Raw genomic sequence first — 12,591 nt, 5'->3', positions numbered from 1 at the left:
TATTTACATTAATCATTACTTACATCTATATATATAAATATCATGTAAATGTCCTTTTGTAATTTTTTAGTTTCTTTTATTGTATTTTTAAAATTTAATTATCTAAATAAAAAAAAAAGGTATTTTATAATACCTCATTTTTAATAAAATTGCTTGTTTAATTTCCAGAAGAACCCTCGAACTTGCATGCTTGAAGTGAATAAAGTAAAGCTTTAACCACCCACAGCAAGCACAAGGGTCGGTTCTTTTCTAACTAAAATATATATATATATATTTAGCAAAAAAAATATGATAATGAAAAGCTTGAATGAGAATAAATTATTAATCAAATGACAACATGTGCGAAAATGTAGAAGATTCAATTGTTTACTATCATTTTGCATTTAGTAGGTATCATTTTTTTTATATATACAATTATGTAAGGCGTATTGTTCTCCAAATATGTAATTCAAAATATTTAAATATTAGCATATATCTGATCTATTAATCTTACTCGTTAATTTTTAAACATGGTTATCAATACAATATATCATAAATAATTTTTTTATTGCATTTATAAAATTTAAAAAAAAAAATTTAAACAATATTTAATTTATTTAAAAAAAAAAGGTATTTTAAAATACCTCATATATCAATTTTTTTCCATTTCTTCTTCTCTCTCTCCTCTCTCGTACCAGTTCTCGAACCCGGGAGTTGAATGTCATCATACTGGCTCCGAACCAGTAGTACCGTGTGAGAACTGATGTTTGTTTGTTTCATTAATATAATATTATCTTATTAACATATTGTAAGCATACATATCTATATAAACTTTCAAAAGAACTGAAGTCTAAAAAATTGTGTTTTTGCATATTATATAAAAAAAAGTAATTGTATTTTGCTCATTTTATATAGAGTTTAAAAATCATAACAGTAAAAAAAATAAATAATTTTAATAAATTTTATTATTATTATTATTTTAATTATGGAGATGATAATAAAAATATAAAAAAAGAACCCGAATACTCATTTTTTTAAAAATTTATTTTTCAATTTTCGGGTTTCAATTAAAAAAATATTGTATTTGAAATATTTGTATATCATTCAAGTAAAATATAGAAATATATAAATAAATTAGTACAATTCATATATTTATTTTATACAGAAAATAAAAATTAAATTACATTTTGCTTTGAAAATTTTAAATTAAAATTAGAAAGAAAAGGTATTTTTCAATACCTCAGTTAATAGTCACTGGGTTTTAGGGTGAAATCTGGGACTAGCTTGTGCCAGGTCTCGAACCCGTGCTCTTCCGTGACTGATCATGTGGTCAACCCACGGAAGAGCAGGTAAGAGCTGCACAAGACTCTCCCTCTTTTACTAATTAAATTATAAATTTCGTATTTATTTTTATATAAAAATATATTTATGCTAATATCTCTAAATTCATTTATTTTATATCAAAAAAGTATAAATAATTTAAAAATTCAACAGATCATTGAATTAATTTTATTCTTTATCTTCAATTTAACAACCACATGTTTGTAATGGCAAAAAAAAAAAAAAAAATCACAAAAAATCTATTTTGAACTAAATATATAATTAATTTTATATTAAAAAATTATTTTGATTTAACTAATTAAACTTGAAATTATAATAAAATATTTTATACCCATTATTTGTTATTTACACATACATACATGTATATATATATATATATATAGACACACACACACACGTGTTATTTTGTTAGTTTCTTTTATTATATATTTTTTTAAAGAAAAAAGGTATTTTATAATACCTCATTTGGTATTGAAATTAATTAATTTGGCAAGAAGGAAACACCATGGAAGTGGTGATCCATCGAACTTGCATACTTGAAGTGGGCAAAGCAAAGCTTTAACCACCCAAAGCAAGTACGAGGATCGACCCTCCGCACTACTCAATATAATTATTCATAGTTCAAGGAATTTCTTAAGTAACTATTATAATTGAATTATTAAGAGCTTGATCGGATAATTTGCAAGAATCGTTCATTAATATTGGGTATGGTATGTTATGTGCAATGTTTATTAGTGTGAAAAGTATCGGGTAGAATGATTTAAAATGAAAGATAATTTTGTAAATAATAAAAAGTATTAAAAATATAAAAAAAAAAATTATCAAAATATCCTAAAACTACCGAACAGTAGTCTGAAAAAATGAAAAAAAAAATCATGGTTTTGAGAACCACGACTCAACAAGCGAAAAAGTACACTATATCTTTAGAATTGCAAACAAACAAACAAAAAAAATTATGAAAAAATTATACTATCATTATTGAACCATCATCCAAACAGACTATAAGAATAAAAGTTTTGAAAATTAAATTATATATAAATTATTATAATATTATAATTTTTAGAGGTATTCATTAATATGAATTAGGTGAAATAAAATAAATTAATTAAAAAATTATTGTTTTATTTATAAAAAAAAATGTTTTATAATTAAATAAAAAGTCATTAATGGATATAAGCAATGTGGTAATTTCCTTTATAAAAAAAATAAATAAATTAAAAGGTATTTTAGAATACCTCGGTTATAAAGAAAGTTCATGCTTTCTGGCAATGGGCATTCCTCGAACCCGAGATCTGATGTCCTAAAGAAAAATTCTTTAGCCACCAAACCCAGGAGAGGAACGGCATTTTTTCTGCTCAGAAAATTATATCAATATTTTTTGGAATTTTAAATAAATACATCATATATATATATATATGTGTTAAATATCATATTACTTTTAATATTAGTTTATTGCTTTATTCTGCCAAAAAAAATTCATTACCCACATTATAAAATCTATAAAGACTTGTCAAGTTGGACATTTTTTAATATATATATATATAGACATGCATAAAATGACATCCAATATTTCTTTAAATATAATATGAGTTAGAATGGGGTAATATTTAAATCGAACATTTTTAATAAAATAAATATGTATAAAATAACACCGAATATCGTTTAAACATAATAGTAGTTAGAATGAGATAATATTAAAATAAATATTAGATTTGAGTGAGAATTGAAGATTACGACTTTGAATTTTATACTCAATATTTTATAAATATATTATAAGCTGACGGTGATCAATCATGATAATTAATCTAATAGAACGAAAAATTTAACTCATTAATGTATTGTTAAAATTACATTAATCAAGTTGAATTTAATCTTAATAAATTTGTTACATTTCTACATGAAATTTAAATATATATTTTTTAATTTAAAATAGATACAACGAGTTAAAAATCTAATTTTATTTTTTGTATTTTGAAATAAATATTATATTTGGATGAAATTGAATGTCATAAATTTAAATTTCACGCTCATCATTTTATGAGTGTATTATAAACTAACGATAATTAACTATAATAATTGGTATAACATAATTAAAAATTTAACTCATTAGTGTATAAAAAAAACTACAATAACTAAGTTGAATTTAGTTTTAATAAATTTATTACGTTTTTTTTACGAAATCAAATTTTTTTTATTTATAATAGGTACAATAAATTAAAAATTAGATGTTATTTTTTATGTTTTTTTTTTAAAAATATAAAATAATTAGATAATAAACGAATTACAAATAAACTAATCAGATACTTTGGGTGTTGTATACATAGATATAGATATAATCATTTATTATAATCTCCTTTTTTTTTAATATTAATGTAAATAATGTGATTTAACAGCATTTGAAGACTTTAATTAATTTTTAGTAATTTTATTTTATAAGAGAAAAAGAAGGTATTTTGGAATACCTTATTTTATAAATGAATTTCACCATGCTTGCTTTTGATCTCGAGACCCCTCCATCTCGTGGCTAAAGCTTCAACCACTGAGACCTCGGGGCTGGATCCGCACAACTGGCAGCTTACATATATATATATATATATTTAAACATATGTATATATATATGTAAACATGTATAAATATGGTTAACTAAATTTTACTGTGAAATTTTTTTAGTGAAAACAAAAACTATTTATTATAAAAAGGTATTTTAAAATACCTCATTTTGACTCTTCTTATGTTTCTTCTTCTTTCCATCTTCTTCTTCTGGTACCAACCCTCGAACACGGGACCTTGAGTTAAGTGACAACTCAACCAGCAAAGCACCATGCGAGGATTGATGTCGGTGCTTCCATTTGTTTAGTAATAAAGTTGAAAACGGAAATAAATTATTAATCTGAATAAGAATATCATAATTTAATATTTAAAATTAATTTTCTAATCTTGATTTATGTTTTTTGCCAATTTTTTAAATTAGAATAATTTATTTATTTTTTAAAAAATTATGTAGTTGATAACAAACAAAGAGACTTATAGTGCTAGTTAAGAATATTATATTTTAATTAATTTTTTGTAACCTAAGTAATAGGATTTTTTGTAATATCCATAAAATATTTCACTAAAATTACGTTTGAAAAAAACTGTAAATTTAAAGATCAAATTACGAATTAAAAATTATTAAGACTGAATCGTAATATAAATTAGAAACTGAATTAGTAAATAACTGTTTTCAAAATAAAATTTATGAGTTATATGTAAAATATGTATGCTCACTATTTATTGCAATATCTTATCGAGTTTTTTTTTTTTTTTTTTTTACTATCAAACAAAGTACAAAAATTTAACTCTGTCACCGTGGATGCTTTTATGTCATCATCTCATTATGATGCAGAGTAAGGGAAAAATATTCGCAGCTATGATGGAGCAGCACTGATAGTGTTCAATGGAGTCCTGAAGAACAACTGTAAGTCGTTGTTTGCAACCGAATTTTTAGGATGTAAAAATTCAATTCAGCTTATGGTACACCAAGTCTAATGTCCATACACTAATATAATATTTTATCATACAATGAGGAAGATGATTTAGAATATGGTTCTATTGTGCCTGATTGCCGTGAGATACTGACAATATGACCGAATATAAAGATCACTTGGGCCAGACGCGACTGTAATGTAATAGCCCACGAACTCGGTTGAGTAACAAGCTCTATTTCTCATTTTCATACTTGGAAGACTTTACCTAATAAGATTTTTGTTGTGCTTAATTAATTAATGCATTATTTCATTTAAAAAAAAAATTCACTCTTTTCCATTTTTCTTAATAATCAACCAATATGTTTTTAATATAGTAATTAAAAAAATACTTTATTTTAATTTTACTATTAATTCTTCTTAGTAAAAAAAGTAAAAATAAAAAGTATTCCAAATTATTTTAGATTTAATTGTAAATAAATTAAAAGACATTTTAAATTTTTCTTTAATTACACAAGTAAAAGGTATTTTTAAATACCTCGTTTGGCTTTCTTTGTTTGCTTTGCTTGTTGATTTTGTTACCAAGACTCGAACCCAGAACCATGGGCTAAGATCATGCTTAACCAGCAAAGCCCCCCGCAAGAAATGGTCTTGCGATTGCATTGTTTTTAGTTTTATATAATAAAAGAATTATGTTTGGCTAAAAATTAATATTAAAAAATTCATTTGAACATTTTTTAAAAATAAAAGTAGTTTTTTGAATATTTTTACATAGTAGTGACATATTATATTTTAAGCTTATTATTTTTGATACTTTTTTTTTTAAAAAAAGCTAATAATATTAATTAAATAATAAACATTACATCGATATCCGAAATTAATCTTCCCGAAGTATTTCAGTATGTAATTATGAAACCCATTATTTTTTTAATATTGAACTTATATTTTTTTGGTAAGTTATAAATATGTTACTAGACTTCTATTATTTTCTTATTTTCACATTTCAAAACTTTTAAAATATCATTTCAATAAAAAATTAGAAAAAATTAAATTTATTATTGTGTATTTTTCACATCAATTCTTATATGTGCAAAAATTTCAACTTCTCCTACCAACCTATATACTAAAACAAAAATTAAGATACATATACATATATATCTATATGTTAATAGTATTTACTTCATCCGACTACTAAAAACTACTTTAACTAGGAAAAGAGAGGGAGGTATTTTGAAGGATATATGTACGCAATGCATATATGTATTATACAATAAGATGCCAGCATTACTCGAAGAACCCAAGCGGCTGAATGATTCACTCAACGACAGAACCGCTAGGAACAAGCACCAAAGTGGCAGTAGTTGGCTGCACAAGATGAATATAATCGGTTGTATATATAATTATGTATTTTCTTTTTCTGAATGTGTATATACGTACATACACAAATATACAGCAAAATGTGTTCACATTTGTAAGGTTGGATATTTATGGGTACCCTGTCGACATGTATCAATTTGCTCACATGTTAAAAGAATAAAAAACAAGAAAATGATAGGGCAACATGGTTGACCATACTTTCTTTTTTAATGGAGGTATATATACACACATATATAGCTAGTATTGTTTGTAGAACGTGAAAACTATGCATAAATGAGATGATGAAATCATGAATATATATATGTGTGTGTGTGTGTGTGTGTATACATGGTAAAGTGAAATAATCTATTAGTAGTTGGTCCCTTTGTGAGCATGACAAAAGCTTGTCTGCCGGTGCTTTCTTTTTTTCCTTTGGTTGGCTGGTCTCCTCAGCTTTTAAGATATTCCCTCTCTCTCAACTCCTCCCATACAATATCGAAAATCAAATTCCGACTATGCCAAAAGAAAAGAGAAGTGTAGGTTTAACTTGTTCACACGCAATGCCAATGCGAGAATATTGTAACAAGTTTTGTTTGATGCATATAAAAATGAAATTATAACCGACATCATAAACCCTACAATGAGAATCTCTTTTGAATGTAAACTTCAATGTCGGTTTCTAGACAGCCATGCATGTAAGATCTTGATAATGAAATTTCTTTATCGAGAACATCTCTCTCCCTCTCTCTCTATTTTTCTCTATTTTCTTGTTTTTCTTTTTCGAAAGTAGAGATTAAATTTTCAAAATCAAACAGACTCAAATTTAATTATGCAGTTTAAAGAATGTTTATTTTTTTTCCATCACCCTATAAAGACTTTTTGCCAATTATTTAGAAAAGATAATTATCTAAAAACCCTAATACACCTTTAAATACTGATTATTTTTTACTTCAATTTTTTTTAACGATTTCTCATTAACTTGGTGGTCCTAGAGTTTGCGTAGGGAAAATATTCAATATTCCGATTTTGTCGTTTCTCAAGGTAGAACATAACATACATAATCAACTAAACATTTTTACCTTAGATGGTGAATACCTTTTTTTCGTACAAGAAATTGTGGGTCCGGTTCTCACTATACCTTATTGTATATTGTTATTAAAAAATTATGTTATGTGTGATGTATACATATTACTTAATTGATGAAATATATGAAATTTTGTTTGAAAAATATAAAATTAATGAAGATTAATCTTATAATAAATAAGTAAATTTTGCATCTCTATGAACTTCTATTTTACTTTGTGTTTGTAATACCTGGATTTGAAAATCGGTATGGAATGATTTTTTTTATTATTTTATTTATAAAAGAATTATATAAATAATTCATTTAATTTATTTTAGTTTAATTTTATAGAATTTTTGAGAAAAAATGAATTAAGGACAAAATTGAATATAAATTTAGGAAAAAAAGGGTGAAATTTTGAATTCGGATGGTGTTTTTAAAAGAAAAATTGAAAACAGAATATTAAAACGCAAAAAGAAAAAGTTCGACTGCGGGACGATTCAGTCAGGAGCCCCGACGAATTAGAGCATGCCACGTGGCAACCCCGCTAACATCGGCACCACGCGAGAAGCAACGCGAGCGATCTGTGTGCCCAGTGATCCGACGTCCCATATCTCATCCCGTGCGTGTGAACGGTCCAGATATCTTTAGACGTGATCGAATAGATGAGATGGATCATGACGGATGGTCCAGATTCGCCCACGCTATCAGCCTAAATGAAAAACCATTGAATAGTCTTCATCGCTCAACGTCGACACAAACAAACAACTCAGATCGAAGAGAAGAGGAGTTTTAAACTCCTATTCGCATGAGAACCTAAACTTAGCTGCCAACCCTCGTCGGAGAAGAGGATCGACCCCCGGTCGTCGCCGCACCAAAATCATTGTCGACCACCAAAAAAGGTAAAATTTTTCTCTTCCCGCTCGGAATTCAATTCTGAGTCTCCCTGTGGCCATATTGAAGCAAAAGAAACGATGCGTGAGTCAAAAATTGCGGGCAAAATCCAATGGAGACGCTGCAGCCAAAACCTTAAACCGTTTCTGATGACCCCCTTTCTGTTTTTCGTTTCACACGATTATTTGACTATTGTGTTCACCGTTCCTTTCCATGCAGGTTAGCCGAAAAAGAAACCCCAGCTATGAAAGAGAATTGGCGGAGCCACCGCACCCGGAGACCCCCGCCGGTAGGTTTGATTTTTTGATTTTTTTGGCCAACCAAAGCTTTCTAACATAATTTTTTATAGGAATACGTGTAAAATCAGCCAAAACTAGCCAAAACGGACTAGGCCAAAGCAAACCATTACCGTGGGCGGTGGAGCCAGAACTGGAGCACAATGGCTCTACCGTGCCGGAATCCTAAAATTGGCCGAAAAAAATTTTCAACATCGATTTTAGGTTTTTTGGAGTATTTTTGGATACATGACAAATATTTTAATTTTTGTAGAAAAAATTCAGGAAACCCAGGGCCAGTCAGGAGGCGTAGTGGGTAGCACAACATTTTGACATACCGATTCGGTTAAGAATCTCTCACCCTATTCCTTGTTACGGTAAAGGGAGATTTAATAAATTGTTAATTTTTTGTTTTGTAAAAAATTAGAAAAACTCTAACAATAATTACAGGTCACTAGTGGAAACAGAAAATTGGTCAGTGTACGATTGCTTTAAGCTCGTCTATATATCTATTTATTTTTTTTATACTGCCTAAATTGCTTATTGTTCCGCCATATAATTTAAATTATTATATTTAAGTACTTCCTCATTATTGATTATTTTTTTATGATTTTTATCTGATTGACTGATTTGAAATAGACCATAATTATGTTTCTTAATTGTTAAGGTATAAAAAATGTACTGTTTGCTTAAATTCTATTTGATTGATATGCAAATATAAAATGAGATATTAGTAGACGATTGGTGATTGTTTGTTGATGGGGATCTATATGTGAAAGACTTATTGGGTACCCTGAAAAAAGGTAGACGAGCTCGGTAGATGGAGAGTCCTTATTGTGGATATTACTTCAGTTGGAGGGGGCTGAGAAGTTCCATACCATAAATGGTTTGGGAGATATGGTTCACCCTCATACCGGATGAGGTATTGATGTGATAGTATGTTTGGCGTCCATTACCGAACAGAGTATGAGGATGACTGGGTTAATTAAAAAATTTAGATATTAGGTTCACGAGTATAAAGATATCCCTATGGATTCCCAAGAGTCCCAGTAACAGGTAAAAAGGAAGAATGACTGACTTTACTCACTTGTATATGAAATAATAAAAGTTATATGGATATTTGTCTTACAGGTTGGTATAATACCATGGCCTAAAAATTGGCCTAAGATAAATTTTAGCAATTTAAAAATGTATAAAAAATATTTTATAAATTAAATTAAATTAATTTTTGTTATATTTGAGAAAAACATAAATTAGGGATGAGATTGAAAATAATTTTGGAAAAAATGGATAAAAATTTTAGTTTTAGGGATGTTTTTGAAAGAAAAATTAGAAACAGGAGGTCAAAGTACAAATAAAAATGTTCAGCCACATAGGACTGTCCAGTTAGCAATATGGACGAACCAGAGCGCGCTGCGTGGTAAGGCACACTGACGTCGGTGCCATGCGGGGGGCCATATTGATGATCCGTGTATCGAAATCAGACGGCCCAGGATCGATCTCGCGTGTGTGGACGGTCTGGATCCGTTTCTCCCTTAGGCGCGATTGAACGATCGAGATCAAATACGATGAACGGTTCAGATTTATTTGCTCATTAGACGTGATCAGACGGACAAGATCGATTGCAATAGGCAGCCCAGATTAACGCAGGATAAAGATAAATATTTTGCATCACACGGAACTTGAACTCTACCCGCCAGCCACCTTTCCTCCCCGACGGAGAAGAAGGACCAAACGCTAGAGAAGGAAGCTGACTACCGACCACCACCGCACCGGAACCACCTTCGATCGCCAAAAATGGTAAAAATTTTTCTATCCGCTCGGAATTTGATTTCCAGCATTCCTGTGGCCATATCAGAGTAAACGAACAGTGAGTTGAAAACTGTAGGCAAAGCCCGACGGAGCCATTGCGGTCTAAAACTTGCAACATCCTCCAATGAGCCTGTTCCTAGTTCTTGTTTCGTACGATTTTTTCATTATTGTATTCACTGTTCTGTTTTTTGTAGGTTGACTGAAGGAGGAATCCCAACCGCGAAAAAGAGTTGACGAAGTCCTTAAACCTGTAAACCCCACCACCGGTGGGTTTTAGTTTTCTGATTTTTTTCGGTCAACCGAGAGTCCCTGATGTATTTTTCTGCAGAGATACGTCTAAATTCGGCCAAAACCAGTCAAAGCTGGCCGAAAACGATCAGGATGAGGCAAAACGCCACAGCAGGCGGCAACGTCGTCATCGGAGCAAGGCAGCACTGCCATATCGGAATCCTGAAATTGGATAAAAAATATTTTTAACACCGATCATAGATTTTTAGGATATTTTTTTTGTACGTGAAACATGTTTAATCTATGTAGAAAAATTCAAGAAATCTGGGGACTGCGAGGAGGTGTGGTAGAAAATACAGTGTTTCAAACACCGATTCAGGTAAGAATAATTACATGTTACTAATGGAGCCAGAACGAGTTAGTTATTTATTTATCCTGTTTAACTGATTATTTACTTGTACAACTTTAAATACATGATAATATATTGAAATAGTTAAATGATTCAGTTGTATTTTCTTGATGTATATATCGATTATTTTGCGTGATTTATGGTTGATTTGTGAAATGTGAATTAATATACAAATAGAAAATTGTTTGATTATGTGAATTAATAAATTGTTATCTTACCGGATACATGGGAGATGGTAGATGGACTGGATTTATAGAAAATCCTACCGTGAACATTACCTCATAACAGATGGGGTATCAAGAGATGGTATTTTTGGTGCTCATACCGGACATGACATGGAGACGGTTCGGTTCATCCTTATACAGGACGATGTATCGAGGGATGACATTTTTTATGCTCATACTGGACGGGGTATGGGGACAGTTGGTTAATTAACAAGTTTAGATATTAAGTTCACGCATAGGGGAACATTCTTATGGACCTCCGGAGGTATCAGTAAGCAGATAAAAAGAAAAGTTATTGTTCTTGCTCACTTGTTTAAGAAATTATAATATTATTTGAGTTATTATTTTTATAGGTCGATTTTGAAAATCTCATAACGGTAAGTATGCAATAAATAATTTTTCTTATGATAAATAAACTTACTTAAATTAAGAATTCCATTAATCGTTTTATATTTTTTTATACAAATTTTCAGTTTTTATATTGGTGAGTAGTGTGATATTTTTATTGGGTTAGTATAGCTCACCCCTATTAACCACGTCAGATTAAGAGAATCAAGATCCATATCCTAATCAGCATGAGGACTGTGAGTAGGTGTCCCCCGGATCCTATCAAGAGAGAGTAGAGGTTAACCTCCCTAGAATATTTATTTACTATTTTCATTTGTTTAGTTATTTTTTTTATGAACCGCTATAAAAGAAACATTTTCGTAATCCTATTGGACATTTTAATTTATGTGTAAGGAATATAAACCCTAACGTTATTATACGCTTTCACATCTTTAATTCAAATTTATTTTACCTAAGGCTTTCGGTCTTTACAGTTGATTTTGAAAAACTCGTAACGGTAAGTATAGAAATAACGTTTTGATATTAAATGAATTTATTAAATTAAGAGCTCTATTAGTTATTTTGTAATTTTTACCAACATTTATTTTCTGTATCAATGATTAGCGTGATATTCTTACTAGATTAGTATAACTTACTCTTCTATTAACAATTTAATATCAAGAAGACCAAGATATAGATCCCGATCAGTAAGAAAATTGTGAGTAGTTTACATTCTGGACCTTTTGAAGAGCTAGTAGAGATTAACCCTTAGGATATTTATCTATTTATTTTAAATTATTTATTTGCTTCTTTTTATAAACCGTTGTAGTAGAAATATTTTCGTAACCTTATTGGATATTCTAATTTACTATGTAAGGAATGTAAATCCTAACTTTATTATTTGTTTTCGCATTTAGATAATAAATAATTTTTTTTTTAGTTTCAGACTTTTACAACATTACCCGATCTTCTTCTTTTTCGCGGAAGTTTCTCAGTTTTGGTCTCTATGTACCTTCAACCATTTTTGATCATGTTCATTTGGTTACTTTCAAATTTATTTCAAACTTTAAGTTGTCATCTATTATACATAATTTGACAGCACTCGATTAAAGGGATAGATTAATGGTAACTAACTATTTTAAGATAGTGTGAAGTCTAGATGTTTGCTAGAGAGTTGTTAAACAACTTGACTGATTTTGTGGGTGTTATTGTTAAATAG

This window comes from Carica papaya, chromosome 5 (genome assembly GCF_054855325.1).
Source record: "Carica papaya isolate Zhongbai chromosome 5, ASM5485532v1, whole genome shotgun sequence".
Taxonomy (NCBI): domain Eukaryota; kingdom Viridiplantae; phylum Streptophyta; class Magnoliopsida; order Brassicales; family Caricaceae; genus Carica; species Carica papaya.
The sequence above is the reverse complement of the archived record's forward strand: the minus strand, read 5'-3'. Positions refer to the sequence as shown.